This window comes from Lissotriton helveticus, chromosome 10 (assembly GCF_964261635.1).
Source record: "Lissotriton helveticus chromosome 10, aLisHel1.1, whole genome shotgun sequence".
Taxonomy (NCBI): domain Eukaryota; kingdom Metazoa; phylum Chordata; class Amphibia; order Caudata; family Salamandridae; genus Lissotriton; species Lissotriton helveticus.
Genome location: NC_136071.1, coordinates 99,287,069 through 99,301,707, shown reverse-complemented (window position 1 = coordinate 99,301,707; position 14,639 = coordinate 99,287,069). Strand labels below are relative to the sequence as shown.

Sequence of the window (14,639 nt, the reverse complement as noted above, 5' to 3'; positions counted from 1 at the left end):
TGGTCGTCGCGAGCACTACCTTGGTAGTGCTGCGCACGTCCGTTGGCCGACACTGCCCCACTCGTTTTTTGAACGTTCAGCACTGGAGCAGAACGTTTGAAGCAGCCAACGGGTGTTGATGGTTAAGTGTCAGCGTTGATGATTAAGTGCCGGTGGTGTTGATGATTAAGTGCAGGTGTTGATGATTAAGTGCCGGTGGTGTTGATGATTAAGTGCCGGTGGTGTTGATAATTAAGTGCCGGTGCTGAGCACCGGAAACCACTGGCTCAAATTAATCACTGCACTAGGTCTCACATGAGGTGCCCTAACTTTGCTCCACTGATATTGATGTTTAAACTTGGGTCGCGCACATGTATTCGTGTTACCTTTGAACTTAGGGATGCTGCGCTCAGACTTCTTCATATGTCCCGCTCCAATGGGAAACTTCTTCTTCAGACTCACCTGGAACAGAAAAGAGAGCATGTCAGGTCCCTTTCCTGTTATTCCCGACAAAAACAAAGCACTACTTCCGGGTTGGCGTTTGTGTACTCACGTGGAATTTTCTGAACTCCTCATAGGTCCTGTAGATGAGGATGTTGTTGCGATCAGACCAGAGCACCAAGAACATGTAGATCTGCAGAGGAAGAAAGGAAAGAACTATTAGGGACACATAAAATGTGGGTTTGTAAATAAGAGCCTTTATTTAAAGTTGTATCAAAAAGAGTGGGCAAACCCAATATACCCTTGGAAGCTTGGACAATAAAGCTAGATATAAATTAAGGAGTGCCTACAGGGGATTTTGTTCACAATCTTAGTTAAGTAGTTGTTTGTAAAGCAATCACTTTTTCTTCAATCCTGATTAGTGGTGAACTTTTGAATAATCGAGCAAAAAAGAAATTCTTTGCTTTTAAGTGAACAGTTTTCCCACAAACATAAATTATATAACACTAGGCAATCTTTTCTTTAAAAAAAATACATATATTTAATATATACACAACTAAAGAGAAGGGAATTACATTCAGGATCAACCAAACATAATGCTCAAGGTGTCACAACTACTTAACTAAGATTGTGAACAAAATCCCTGGTAGGTACTGTTTAACTTATTTAAAGTTGGGTAGATGTGGGTCCCCCATCGAATGTCCCACCTGCTGTGTTAAGAGTGCTTTGGTATTGATAGCGCCCTGAATACGGAGGACACGACATCCGCCACTTTTTGGCCCTCACTCATTCCGAGGAACTGAGCAAAAGACCTTGTGTTTTTTGCCCAACATAAAGATGTGAAAAAATGTAAAAGAGGTAAATGCCAAGTTAGTGACTCTGTGCACCAACGTTTGTCATTCCAATGATCAAATAATAAAAGTACATACAATTCTGTTTACTTTTAGCATAACTAAGTATTTCAATTCAAGCAAGTTCAAATATGCACATCTCTCTCCCACATCACCACCCTTTTCTGCATCCTGGACTCAAGGATTCTGCTTACACACATACTCCAGGAAGGACCTGGCCTGCAGTTCGGGCTGGACTGTTCCCACAAGGAACAGGGTCAAGAGTGATTTGCATATGGCTGGGTCCATACTGGGGTGGTGTGGTGAGCAAAAGAATGATGGATTAAACCCAGATCCCTGTGACTGGGGGTGAATGTTTGCATTGTCCAGCATTGTGTCCATCAATTGTTTCTTTTGCACGCACACATACACCATCGCAGAGGTTGTCTTTTGGTTCCAGGATCCGTGCACCTGTAGACACCGACTGTCAGCGGCCTCGCCCTATGTGTGCTGGTCCCCTAAGAGCACATTTGATCCCCACAATCAGCCACCATCACAGAGGTTGTCTTTTGGTTCCACGATCCGTGCACCTGTAGACACCGACTGTCAGGGCTCTTCCCCTTTGTGTGTCTGGTCCCCTAAGAGCACATTTGATCCCCACAATCAGCCACTTTGGGGGGTCCCCAAGGTTGATTGACCTTCACACCACCTGCCCTCGATGGGAACATTGCTCCATCATTCCTGCACCCACTCAACTCCCACAAGTCCCTGGCAACGACTTGTGGCCCCACTGACCCCATGATCTGAACAGTTCACCCATGACCCTTGATTCACAGGATGAGCCTGTGAAGCTTGGGGCTCCAGGGTGACCTGCTGTGCCTACTAGATCCTTTCCCGGTACCTGTAGTTCCCATCACAATGTTGTTGCTTTTTTATGCCAGCTGGAGCTGAAACTAGTCTCTCCTTGGGGTGCAGGTGAGTTTTTTTCTGCAAAATTTTGCAAAAAATTACACGTAAAGTGACCCATGATATGAGTGTGAATATTGAATGCGGGGGAAGAAATACCTTCTGTTCGAGACTCATACAAGGTACCTGCAGGAAACTGGTTTGAGCACAAACGTGTTGCAGGAACAGTAAAGCTGCTCTGACCAGTGTCCCCAGGGTAAAAACACGTGCACAATGTCATGCTCTCAAAATGCCACGAAACTCGCGTAATGCGAAACTGGCCTTTTACGGGTTCACGGGATTGAATCGACCAACTGCCCTAATGGCCTTTCCTATGCACTGAACTGCCTGAGAATTACTCTACCCCAGTCCTGGGGACTTTTAAATGAATCAGACTTGTGACTGACCCTATTCCAGCCCTAAAGCCACCGACCTGGTCTGTAAATGCTTCCATCGCTGTCCCCAATGCCTGTCAGTTTGAAGCGGGACTAATTCCACCCTTCCGTCATGGCTGTCGGATTCACCAACCTGACCGGTAAGTGACTGTCCCGGTTCTAGAGGCCTTTTAGAGGCATTAGTCAGGCGAGTGACGGACTCCTCCCCAGCTCTATCTACCGACCACAGTCACTAACCTGAGATGTGACTGGCTCACCCCATTCTATCGACCTGTCAGTACCACTTTGAAACGTCACTGACACCTCAGCAGCCCAAACGTCCTTTCACAGGTAGAGTTCAACCTGCGACTGACTCCACCCACAGCCAAACCTATTCCACAATATTCTTTCTGTTTTTTTCTAAGAGGTTTCTAAAGGGCTGCATCGTCCCCTTACGGTCACTTCAGGGTACTGCAAGGGAGAATTATTAAATACTAAAACGGTCTATCAGGTTGGGGAGGCAAATAAATGATTTCTAGCTGGGCTGTAGCGAGGGACTTTTTTTTAACTACCCCATTTCTTTGCCCCGTAAGGCTTGTGAATAATTCACACACCTTCGGATTTCATTCTTGCTGCCACCGAGACTCAGACTAATGGGGGATTTCAGGTGCTGGCTTCACATGCTCTCCTGTTCTGATGTTTGAAAGAGAGGGACGATTCTGGCCTGAAGTTGATGCCTTTGACTGATACATTTACAGGGGAACAAAAGAGAGATCAGCATTAAAGAATACCCCGAAGTTTTTGTTTTTCGTATTCCAGGGAGGCTGTAGGGAGTTCTGCAAGACCTGTAGGTCATTCAAGGTCAGGGGCTGGGATCTACCACACTCATGGATAGGATTCCATCGTTGGTTCTGTCCACGAAGGGGGTGTTTTCCTTCATCCATGGGTCTATGTGTGATATTTGGTTTGCTCCATGAGCCATTCCTCTGCCTCCTGAGGATTTGGGTACCACCTGCGTACATTTGGCACTGGACCAGGTGGGTGCACAGCACGTGCATACAGTTCACTGAGCGTAAACATCGATACACATTCAAACTTAATTAAAAAATAAATGGCACTGTATTTATTTTTGCCTCACTGGAAGTCTTAACGCTAACGTGATTTGACCTGCAGCATTGTTTATATCTTTAGTAATTAAGATTGCATCTGACATTTCGATTGTGTGGCCACAAGCAATGCACCTGGTGTGCAAGTGATGCTTTGGCTTGATGTGAGAGTCATGGATTGTGGCACTAACTTTAACTTTCGAAGTTGAGTGTTTTTCAATTTCCTTCATAACCACAACTACCGTATTTCTTCTACTAGACCCCATCTCCTATACCCCGCCACATCTACTCCACTAGGCCATATTCCAACCACTAGACCACATCACTAGTGCACATCACCCTCAACCACATCTGCTTTGGACCTTTCCTCCTTTAAAGCCCACACTCTATGCTGCAGTCAGGCGTGTATCAAACATGACCCCATCACGCCGGTCCTCTCCTCATTAAAATGACTCCCAATTGAGGGAAGATGAGTGTATCAAAGTACCTTTTTAACATACAAGGGGTTACAACTAAATACCCCCACATATATTTTGCAGAAACCCACCACCTTCAAGGGCTCCTACACAGTTGGGAGAAAAATAAACTAGTCCTCACAGACCAAGCGATTTGAGAAAATAAGCCCCACTATCCACCCAGGGCTGGCAGCTAAAATAGATCTCCTTGTCAAAGCCCCTTAGAATGCACTACTTACTTAAGCGCTCCTTGAAACCTCACCTACCAGAGAAGCGCTTTGACACTTGACATCCCGCCCTCCAAAACCAGGAATTCCCATCTCTAAAACAAGCAAAGGCTTTTTGAAACGATGCAAACTCCTTTGCTGCATTTGCTCCCCTTCGGTTGTTCTTGACACAAAGTCTTTGAATGTGTGATACAAAAACGCTGAACGCTCATTCTGCAGCTAACATATGAATTCTAAGTGAGTCAGGGATTGTGTGTCTCTCATGTGTACATAGTATTATCCATTATATTAAAATGAGGCGCTCTGATGCTCCCCAAAGCCTTGCTCATATTTACTTTAAATCTGCCCCCTAACAGTACCTAACCTCCTGTAGCTCGTCTATGAAGACTGCCAACCAGTGCATGAAATCACGTATCCCCCTCCCACTAAGGATTACACCTAATGTAATTTAGCACATAGAAGCAAGAGTAAAGGCATGGAATGGGTTCTGTGGAGCACAAGGCTAATCCGAAAAACCAACAAAAACTACCAAAAACAAAATAAAAAAACACTAAAACACCCCACAGACCCGGGGACCAGGAGCCGCGTGCTTACCAGCGTAGAAACACAACAATGCCTCATCGAGGAGGTAGTAAGTACTATATAATGTAATTACAATACAATCCATAAGTCACACTGAAACAAATTCAATAACACTCAGCAGTCAGACAGTTGATTGTAGTTCATACAGGCTGCTTAATCATTCACTTTTTCTGCTTGTCGCTCTTACACTCACTTGAGGCAGAACTGCTATGGGCCATGTCCATCACACAGTGGTGAACTATTCCACAACAGTAAACCACCCACCACCAACTGAACAGGCGTGGAATAACTAAAGAGACCTGCCATGTCCTGGCTATCGGAGGATTCTAATATAGTCCAGAACTGCAGGTCCCGACTAGCAACATACTACGGGTAGTAAATTATACATAATTGCTGCAAAACAGCACAAACATATAGAATGAACCCCTTCCCTAGATCGGGAGATGCTCTGGAGACGAGAGAGTGGCCCGGAGGCACCTACCTTCTTCCGGTGATGCTGCACCACACCCACAGCCTTGGCCTCCAAGGGGTACCCCTGGGTGCTGCCTCGCCGACTCATGCTGTTCTCTTGGGGAGCTGTCCTCGTGCTCGGCTTCAGCCCTTGCAAGCAGTGTCTGCCTTCACGCTCTCACCCGGCCTCCTTATGAAGGGGCGAGGGGAGGGGGCTGGGGGGGGGGGCGTCTTTCTCAGCTTGTTTCTTTTCTTCTCTCTGGCTCCTCTCTGGACGCTCCAGGCCCTAACTGCAAATAAATCCCCGGTGCCCACGATTCACTGCCTGAGGAGCTGTCAATCAAAGGTGAAGCAATGCCGGGAAGTCCTGCGAGGGAGGGTCGTGCCGGCCGGAAGAGCAGACGGGGACTTGTCACAGAGGACTCTGACCATGGCCATCACAGGCTTGTCTAATTATAGCGCTCCGCGCTGGCTTTCGAGGCGCTGTGAAGTACATGCAGTACAAGCACCGCACACAGCGAGATCCCTCCGGAAGAGCGCGGACCGTGGGCGCTCAGAAGCAGCAAAGTGTAGCAAGAACGTAGTGATCACATAGCGCCTGCTACTACAGGCCAGGTCAGCGCTATATAAAACTTCTCAAATACAAAACAAACTATAAACTTGCCCAGTTACATTACACAAGGCTACTTTTTCATTTTTTATTTTTGTCACGTGGAGATACAGCGGTTTTGCCCAGAATCACAGGATGTTGAGCCGCCGCTGGGATTGGTAAGGCGGGGATTGGTAAAGGCGGGCCTTGGGAAATGCCCGAAGGGCCTATAGCCGAGTTCCAGCTGTGAGCTGCTATTTTGGGCAGCCTGGGGGCTGTCTGTGCTGTTAGGATGACGTCAGCGACCCAGTGGGGGCCCGAGGGGCCCTTCTAGAGGCAGATGGGCGGAGGTATCACTTCCTTTCTAATGTATGCTGATTGAGGGGGGGGGCGGGATAGGGGGGAAAGGGGGCCCGGGGGCATGAGTGGAAGTGGTCTCACTTGCATTGTGGTGCCTCAGCTGTGTGAACAAATATGGGCATTTTTTTAAAATCTAAGTTTAGTTGATAAAACCTGCCCCCACCCCCTTCATTTAATAAAACTTCGTTGAAGTAGTGTTTTGCACAAAAGCAATACGCAAATGAGGCCCACTTCTTTTTTGGAGTGCCCAGGCCGATTTTTGATCCAATCCAACCCTGGCCCACTTCCATTGTCAGCAGCTGTGGCTGTAAGGTCACAACCTCTATCCAAGAAGAGAGTATTTACATGTAAGCGGTTGTTCCCATAAACACCGTAAAATATGGGGGAAATGGTAGTGGAGCCATTCTGTAGAACCGGCTTTTTGGAGACCCCCCCCCACCCACTGGGAGAGTCAGAGCCAGTGGCGCAGGGAAACGCCTTGAATCTACGGGTCCTTCGTACATCAATCATACTTTACCAAAGAGACCAGGACAACCAGCCGTGGAGGGAAGCAAGTAATTTATTAGCTCGAGCTAAGGACAGGGTCCCAGAATAGTACACAGACAATTCTAGGGAGACTGCTGCTTACTTCACAGCATGGCACATATTTATAGCGCTAGCCACGCCCATTTGCACAATACAAGTTCCCTATTCAGACAAGTTCCTCATCTGGCAAGCTCTTCGTCAGTCTTGTGTGGTGCAATCGTGGCCAGGGGACATCTGTCTCTGATTGCACAATGTACGCAGCCCCCTGCTTCCTTGCTCCACTGGTGTGGTCATGGGACACAGCCTTGTGCTTTCTCTATCAGTTGGTGTGGTCACAGTGCACAGCCTCGTGCTTCCTCTATCAGCTGGTGTGGTCACAGGGCATAACCTCGTGCTTCCTCTATCAGTTGGGGTGGTCACAGGACAGCTGGTCGTGACAGGCTGAGTTACCAACAATGGACAGGATGTGGCTGAGCCTCGGGCACAGCTGTAGGGCTGAGGCAAACAGGCAGCTTCTCGGAAACGGCTTGACCACAAGGAGCAGGGAGGGTTGGGCAAGTTTTGACAGGGACGTGAAAAGCAATTCTTCACCAAGTTGCAGAGAGCATGGCAACACAAAATGGAGTCATAAAGGTCATTTTAAAATGCAGTCCAACAGTCCCTCATTTTGCCATGCAAAGGCAACAAGCAATCGCCAGGGCCAGGGCTTCCCCGGTCATTTCTAATCAGCAGTGTGAGGCCTTGGCACTCCACTTTGTGGGAAAAGTGGATCAGATTTATCAAAGCCTCTCCTCGGGGAATACCCACATGGAAAACGCCGAGTTAGCAGGGCCAGCTAATGCAACGAATAATGGTATGGTGACCCTGCCATTGTTATCGCCGGAAGAATTTCAGATTATAAGTGTTAAGATCAAATCTGGTTCGCCAGCTGACCCGTTAGCAGCGAGTCACTTCCGCCAGATTCTACCTCTCATCTCCTCGGTGTCCTTAGAACTGATCAACCTCTCGCTGAAGTCAGCCTACATTCCCAGGGCATGGAAGCACGCTAAGATCATTCCACTGTTGAAAAAGCCATGTCTAGACCCAGAGGACCCAGGCAACTATCGCCCAATATCACAGCTTCCTTTTATGGCGAAAGTGGTAGAGGCCCCCGTAAATGCCATCCTATCCAACTACATTGATGAGCATAACATCTTGGATCCATCTCAACATGGGTTCCGCCCCTGCCATAGCACGGAATCTGCTCTATTGGCGGTCACGGAATCCATTCGTAGTAGGTTGGATGCAGATGACTCAGCGGCCTTGATCCTATTGGATCTAATTGCCACATTTGATACTATGTCCCATGAGATTCTCCTTCATCGTCTTTGGACGATTGGTATTAGGGATGCTGCTCTGGAATGGGTTCGGTCCTTTCTAGCTGAGCGGTCGTTCCACTCACACGAACATGCTTTGGATAGGGGGGTTCCTCAAGGCTCCATCTTGAGCCCCCTTCATTTTAATTTGTATGTGGGACCTTTGGCGAAGGTGGCCAGAGATAGAGGGCTGTCCATGGTGTCATATGCCGACGACACCCAGTTGGTGATTGCCTTCTCCAAAAATGTAGGATCAATCTGGAAAACGTCAAGGAGGATCTAACAGCTATCTCGGCCTGGATGAAGGCTAATTACCTTCAATTAAATCCCAGCAAGTCCGAGATCTTGTTGTATGAGAAGGACCAGGGACTCTGGTCAGAGCAATGGTGGCCCGGCCATTTAAAGCCCACACCGGTGCTGAAGGAGACAGTGAAGAACCTAGGCGTCTGGTTCAATACCGGTCTAACATTTGATAAGCAGACTAAGGCTGTAGCCGCAGTCTGCTTTGTGCTTCTGAGAGGTTTGAGACCCTTGCTTGGTTTCTTCCCTCCCAGAGTACGCCAGACCATCTTGCAGGCTTCCATCTTGGCGAGGCTTGATTATGGCAATGCCTTATATCTTGGTGCTAACAAAGCTAGCATCAAACGCTTGCAGAGGGTCCAGAACTAAGCCGCACGTATGTTAGTGGCTCTCCCTAAATCATATTCTGTGGCCCAAGTTCTTGTGAAGCTGCACTGGTTGCCAATCGAAGCTCGCATCCAGTTCAAGGTGCTCTGTATTGCGCACAAAATCCTGAGGCTTCAAGCCCCAGAGGGACTATTGGGCCTACTGAAGCCATTCCTGCCTAGTAGAGTCTTGCGATCGACTAATCAAGGTTTGGTCTGTGTGTCCCGTGTTAGGAAAGCAAGGGCTGGGGGCCGGTCGTTTGGCCTCATAGCGGCCAAACTGTGGAATTCTCTTCCAGTATGGGGTGCCGCTGCGCTGTTGGGAGCGGTGCGGACTTTGTCTCCAGGGATACTGGTGGGCCATTTCGTGACCCAAGGAAAGAATCTTGCCGGGGATGACGGAGGCCGTGACCTTGACCCCTGCCCTTGTGTTTCAGGCTCGGCGGTGGTGCGAAGGACCACAAGCACCATCAGCCCCTGGCCTGCATTGCCCCGGACTCACCTGCAGCTTGTCAGCCCTCCTGCCTACCAGCATCAAGGCTCCTCCTCATCTTTCTATTTAGCCAGAGAGATCACACGCAGCGCGGGGCGGGCGCCGGGCTAAGCCCGGGCAAAGGGCGGGCCCTCTACGGCCCTCCGAGGCCTGAGGAGACTGGACTGGGCCAGAGACCCTGGTCTTTTCGAATAGACCCTACATTTTAATTTATCAAGTGAGACTTTATGTTTTCTTAATATTTGTGCATAGGTTGCGTTATTATTTAAATACGTATTGTTCAGATTATTTTTCAGGATGTCTAAATCTAAAATTGACAAACCATCCAATGGCCACAGTACCATAGAAAATTAAAGGCTAAAAAAAGTTAGCCAGATTAATAGCGAACGACGTGCTTCTCTAGGGAAGGGAAGCCCATCCCCGGTTCCGGTTAAGCCGACTCTGTTAATGGTGGACGCTGAGGGTGAGACAAGTTCCAATGGTACAGTCAGAGAAGATCTGATCACACCGATTACGGTGAGGGCTGAGGTCCACCTAGATCGTCTTGACACATCAAGTGAGGAACTGGAGGTTGTTCCACTTGCCTCGAGGCCAGTGCGTATCTGCAGAAAAGCGCAGACAAAAAAGGGGGGGAACAGAACAAAAAAAGACCCGATGTAGAACCCCCAAACAGTAACGCCCCACTGATCAACCCTTTTGTATTCAGTGGAAATAAGGAAGGCAGTTCCAATTTAAACATTGAACAATTCGCCACACTTATAAAAAATCTAGAGGCCAAACTAGAGGCTAAGTTAGAGGAGGCGATTAGACCACTAACCACTAAGATAGACACCCTGACTACGGAGGTGGCTAGGCTTGGTGACTTGGTATCTTCTTACCAGGGTGCAGTCACCGGTGTAAGGGTTAATCCCGGGGAAGGAAGGCAGGTAGTGGTGGAGCATGGTAAAACACAGATGAATACTGGTAATACTGCAGTAGTACCTATCTCTGCGAGTAGGGCATCGACAACAGTAATTACGCCAACCAACCCAGCAATAGCTGTCCTGCAGACGCAGCCCAATCCAGTCCCAAGGCATGGAGTAGATACTAGGCCCCATAGGAGCAACCGCTATCTGAATTTACCACCTGACTGTGCACCGTTTGTGGTGGTCCTGACTAACGTCCCACCGTGCGGTACACACCCTGCCTCAACCTATGGTGAATCGCACGCCTCACTTAAAAATAAATCAGTGTCATGGCTTAACAAAAACTGTGGCTTCCCAATTGCTTATCTGGACCAGATAATGGCAGTAAGGAGGGTGAACTGGGTGGGCCCATCGAAGAAAATAGGAAGTGGAGACTGCATTATCGTGAACTTTAAACATCCCCAACATGTGGCCACTGTTCTCTTAAGAGCATCTTCATTAATATATAATGAGAGCAGCATATGTGTGCGCCCGTTGGGGTACTTCTATGCACATCTCTGCAATAACTCCCCTCCACAAAGGCTAACCAGACCTGTGGTTGAAACCCAGACCCCGGTTATGGACACCCGCTTCTTATATAATACTGTTAACCCGAGTGGATCTGGAAATGTTTGCAACTCACAGAATAAAACTAATTTTATGGGTCATCCTCAGCACGGGTTTAATGTTAACACACAGAATAGGTACGAGCTTTTATCAGGCCTGGATATGTGTGACTGACATGAGGCGCCTGTGGGCCAGGGCACTATAATCCCAGACGAACAAGGAGCCATTATGAACTCACAGGACAAAACTTGTGGTAGTAACGTTGTCTCGTGGAACATTGCGGGGCTGGCTGCAAAAATGGCAGACACAAACTGGGTCAATTATATTAAGCAATTCATGGTTATCTGCCTTAAAGAGACATGGCTGGTCGAGTGTGATCTGTTTTTAGAAGGGTACAAGGCCTTTTATGTACCAGCTACACCATCAATTAGAGGTAGACCAAAGGGAGGACTGGTGATTTTTGTTTCTATTCTTGTCACATTTAAAACACGCAGAATTGATGCATACCACTCTGGTATGATGGGTTTAGCTCTAATCGGAGAAAATTGTCGTGTCGGTCTGGTGAATTTTTATAATGCTACCAATGTTATTCCAGCACCTAATTTTATATCTGTTTTGTATGTTTTTATTACTTCTTCTATGAACTGGCTAAAATCATTTCTGGCCGACCGCCGACAGACGATCTGGGCGCCTCCTTTTTCCGCTGATATGGCTCCGCTAGAGGTGGGAGTCCCGCAGGGTTCCATTCTCAGCCCTATGCTGTTTAACATCTTTATGGCCCCTCTGGCGGAAGTCGCGGAATCCTTTGGCGCCCAGATCGTGTCCTATGCCGATGACACCCAACTCCTGTTCACATGTGACAGGGGTGGGTCGTTTGATGGCACACAGATCAGGGACTGCCTGGGTGCGGTGTTTGAGTGGTTTAGAGGTCATGGCTTAAAATGCAACTCTGACAAGTCAGAGTTGCTCTTTTTCGGTTGCGCACCGGAACAAGACTGGAAATCCTGGTGGCCGCAGGATATGTTTCCTCCTGACAAGGTCGCTATCCAGGCCAAGAATTTGGGAGTGATAGTAGATTGTGATCTTTCCTTTGGACCCCACATCTCGTCCACTGTTGGGAAATGCTTCGGCATCTTACGGATGCTGAGGAAATTTCTTCCTCTACTATCACTCAACCACAGGAAGACAGTTGTTCAGGCACTAATTGGGTCCCGTTTGGACTACGCAAACGCGCTGTTTTTGGGTCTACCGAAATACCTTGTGACCCGTTTGCAAGTGGTCCAAAATTCGGCAGCCCGTGCCATCTTTGGTCTCCCGAGGAGAGCTGGTGCCACTGCTTTATTGAACACCCTTCATTGGCTGCCTATCTCCAAGCGAGTCCTTTTTAAATGCCTGACGGTGGCCTTTAAGGCCCTACATGGTATTGGCCCCAAATACCTTGGGAAACGTTTTTCTCGGTACGTGCCAGGCAGGACTCTCAGGTCATCAGGTCTGTCTTTATTGACTGTCCCTGCGATCCGTCGTGTACGCTTGGGAGGTCGATCTTTTCGTTATTTGACTCCCAAGGCTTGGAATGAACTGCCATTGTCCCTGAGATCGGCCCCCTGTCTTCTTGCTTTTAGAAAGGACTTGAAGACATGGCTTTTTAGGAATTAGTCCTTTTATCTCTTTTTCTGTTGTGTAGTTGCTTTTCATGCTGTTCCTTTTCTTTGCCAAAGCGCCGGGATGCTCCACTGGAGTTGCCGTGCGCTATAAAAGAAATAAAGTAACATAACATAACATAACATAACATAACATATGAAGGATTTAAATCATAACCTTATGATCATGGGTGATCTCAATGTGCACCCGTGTGGAGACCCATTGAAGAAATGTCTAGCAGAATTACGTTGTGACCGCATGGATGGTTTACACCTGGAACATACACTGGACGGGAAACTTTGTAATGCTTTACTGGACAATCTCGACCTCTCATTGGCCATGACACTGAGGGATCCTTCAAAATGTTTTGAAACTCCTACTTTCAAGGGGCATGGGAGGGGCACCTTCATTGATCACATGTTATTATCACGGACAATGCTGCCTTTTTTGGATTCGTTCGATATTGTCCAAAGCGAATTCAGTGACCATAATCCTTTAATAATTCGCCTGAAGGGACCCTGGACTAGCAAGGAAAAACAGATATGCAGTTCAGGGAGGTTGGGTACAACAGATGGGAGGCGGCGACTCAAATGGTCAATGGTTACTCCAGATCTACTGTATAAAAACATTGCAGACACATGCACTGAGGATATTGTGAATTGCACTCAGGAGGGGGCAGACCCACGGCGGGTTCTTATTGCCTATCAACATTTGTCGGAGAAGGTGTCAGATCTGTTGTCGGTTCCAGTAAAGAGGAGTATGGAGAAATGTGGGCCAAGGTGGTTCAATCACGATTGTTCCAAAGCTGCTTGTAACCTTAGGTTAGCCCTGGCAGCTACCCCGAGAGTCCAGGAGAATGTCAAATTACGCCGTAAAGAATATAAGTCTGTTCTTAAATCCCACAAGGAGTTTTTAAGAGAAGAGGCATGGAGCGAGATACTTGACCCCTCCACCTTAAAATGTAGCTCCAGATTCTGGGCAATAGTTAAAAAACCATTCTTGGCTGAAGAGCCGGGTGATGGTCTGGACTGCTGCATAACCAAGGAGGAGTGGAAATTGCACTTTAAACAAATGTATCTTTCAGTAGCCCTTGTAAGAGCTGAGTCACTCCCTGACGTTAGGGGAGGCACTATTAGGTTTGATAGCAGTGAGGTTGTGGATGCCATAGAAGGACTTACTGCTAGAAAAGCCCCAGGTCCTGATGGGATCCCTCCAGACTTGTATAAATCTGACCCGAGTTTTTGGGCGCCCATCCTGGCTGCAGTTTTTAACGCAGCTGCTAAAGTGGGCTGTCCCATGTCCTGGGGACTATCAACGATTGTCCCCGTGTTTAAAAAAGGAGACAAGGGTAGTCCCCACTGTTATCGGCCAATTTCACTAATTGACTCTATGGTCAAAATTATGGGGGGAATCCTGCTGCAGAGATTGGCATGCTGGGCGACCTAGAATAACATCATGTCGATCTCCCAGTATGGTTTCTGCGGCGGGCGCTCCACCATAACTCAGTGCCTCAACCTCTTTCTTGTACTGAGTAAATACACTGTTGTACAGAAGGGAACAGTCCACCTCGCCTTCATGGACTTGTCATCAGCCTTCGACTGGGTTAACAGGGGAGGGCTGTGGCAGTCCATGAGGGAGAAAGGTGTGGACACAGAGATAGTCGATTTTCTGGTGGAAGTGCACAGTAATAGCAGTGCTAACGTCAGGTATTCTGCAAATGGGGATACCACTGGCAACTTTGCCACTAAGAAGGGAGTGCGTCAGGGTTGCATTCTTGCTCCATTCCTTTTTAATTTTTATATTAATGAGTTAGATGCTGTTTTACAGAAGGTACAGGCAAACTGTCCTAGAGTTGGCAGGTGGGGTATTCCAGTTCTTTTATACGCAGATGATGCGGTTTTAATTTCTAGAACGGACAAAGGACTCCAGGCGCTTTTAAATGCTTTTAACATCTTTATGACTGACAGAAATTTACTGGTCAACAATTCTAAATCATATATTATGCATGTTGGCCGCCAACCTAAAAAGAATTTTGTTTTTAAATTAGATGATGTTTCTATCCCCGTCACGCAAACATTCTCATATCTTGGTGTCTTGTTTGACACCAAGCT

General features: G+C 47.6%; 1 pseudogene across 1 annotated transcript in view; it reads right to left on the bottom strand.

The window, feature by feature from the left end:
* LOC144785970 (NADPH oxidase organizer 1-like) overlaps nt 1-5,601 on the bottom strand; it is a 28,228-nt pseudogene extending 22,627 nt beyond the window's left edge. Inside the window, exons 1-3 of the transcript XR_013602065.1 lie at nt 5,421-5,601; nt 533-613; nt 366-441 (exon numbers count right to left, since the gene is read on the bottom strand). The product of XR_013602065.1 is annotated as an NADPH oxidase organizer 1-like (transcript). The remainder of the gene's footprint in view (nt 1-365; nt 442-532; nt 614-5,420) is intronic.
* Nucleotides 5,602-14,639: the final 9,038 nt, after the last annotated feature.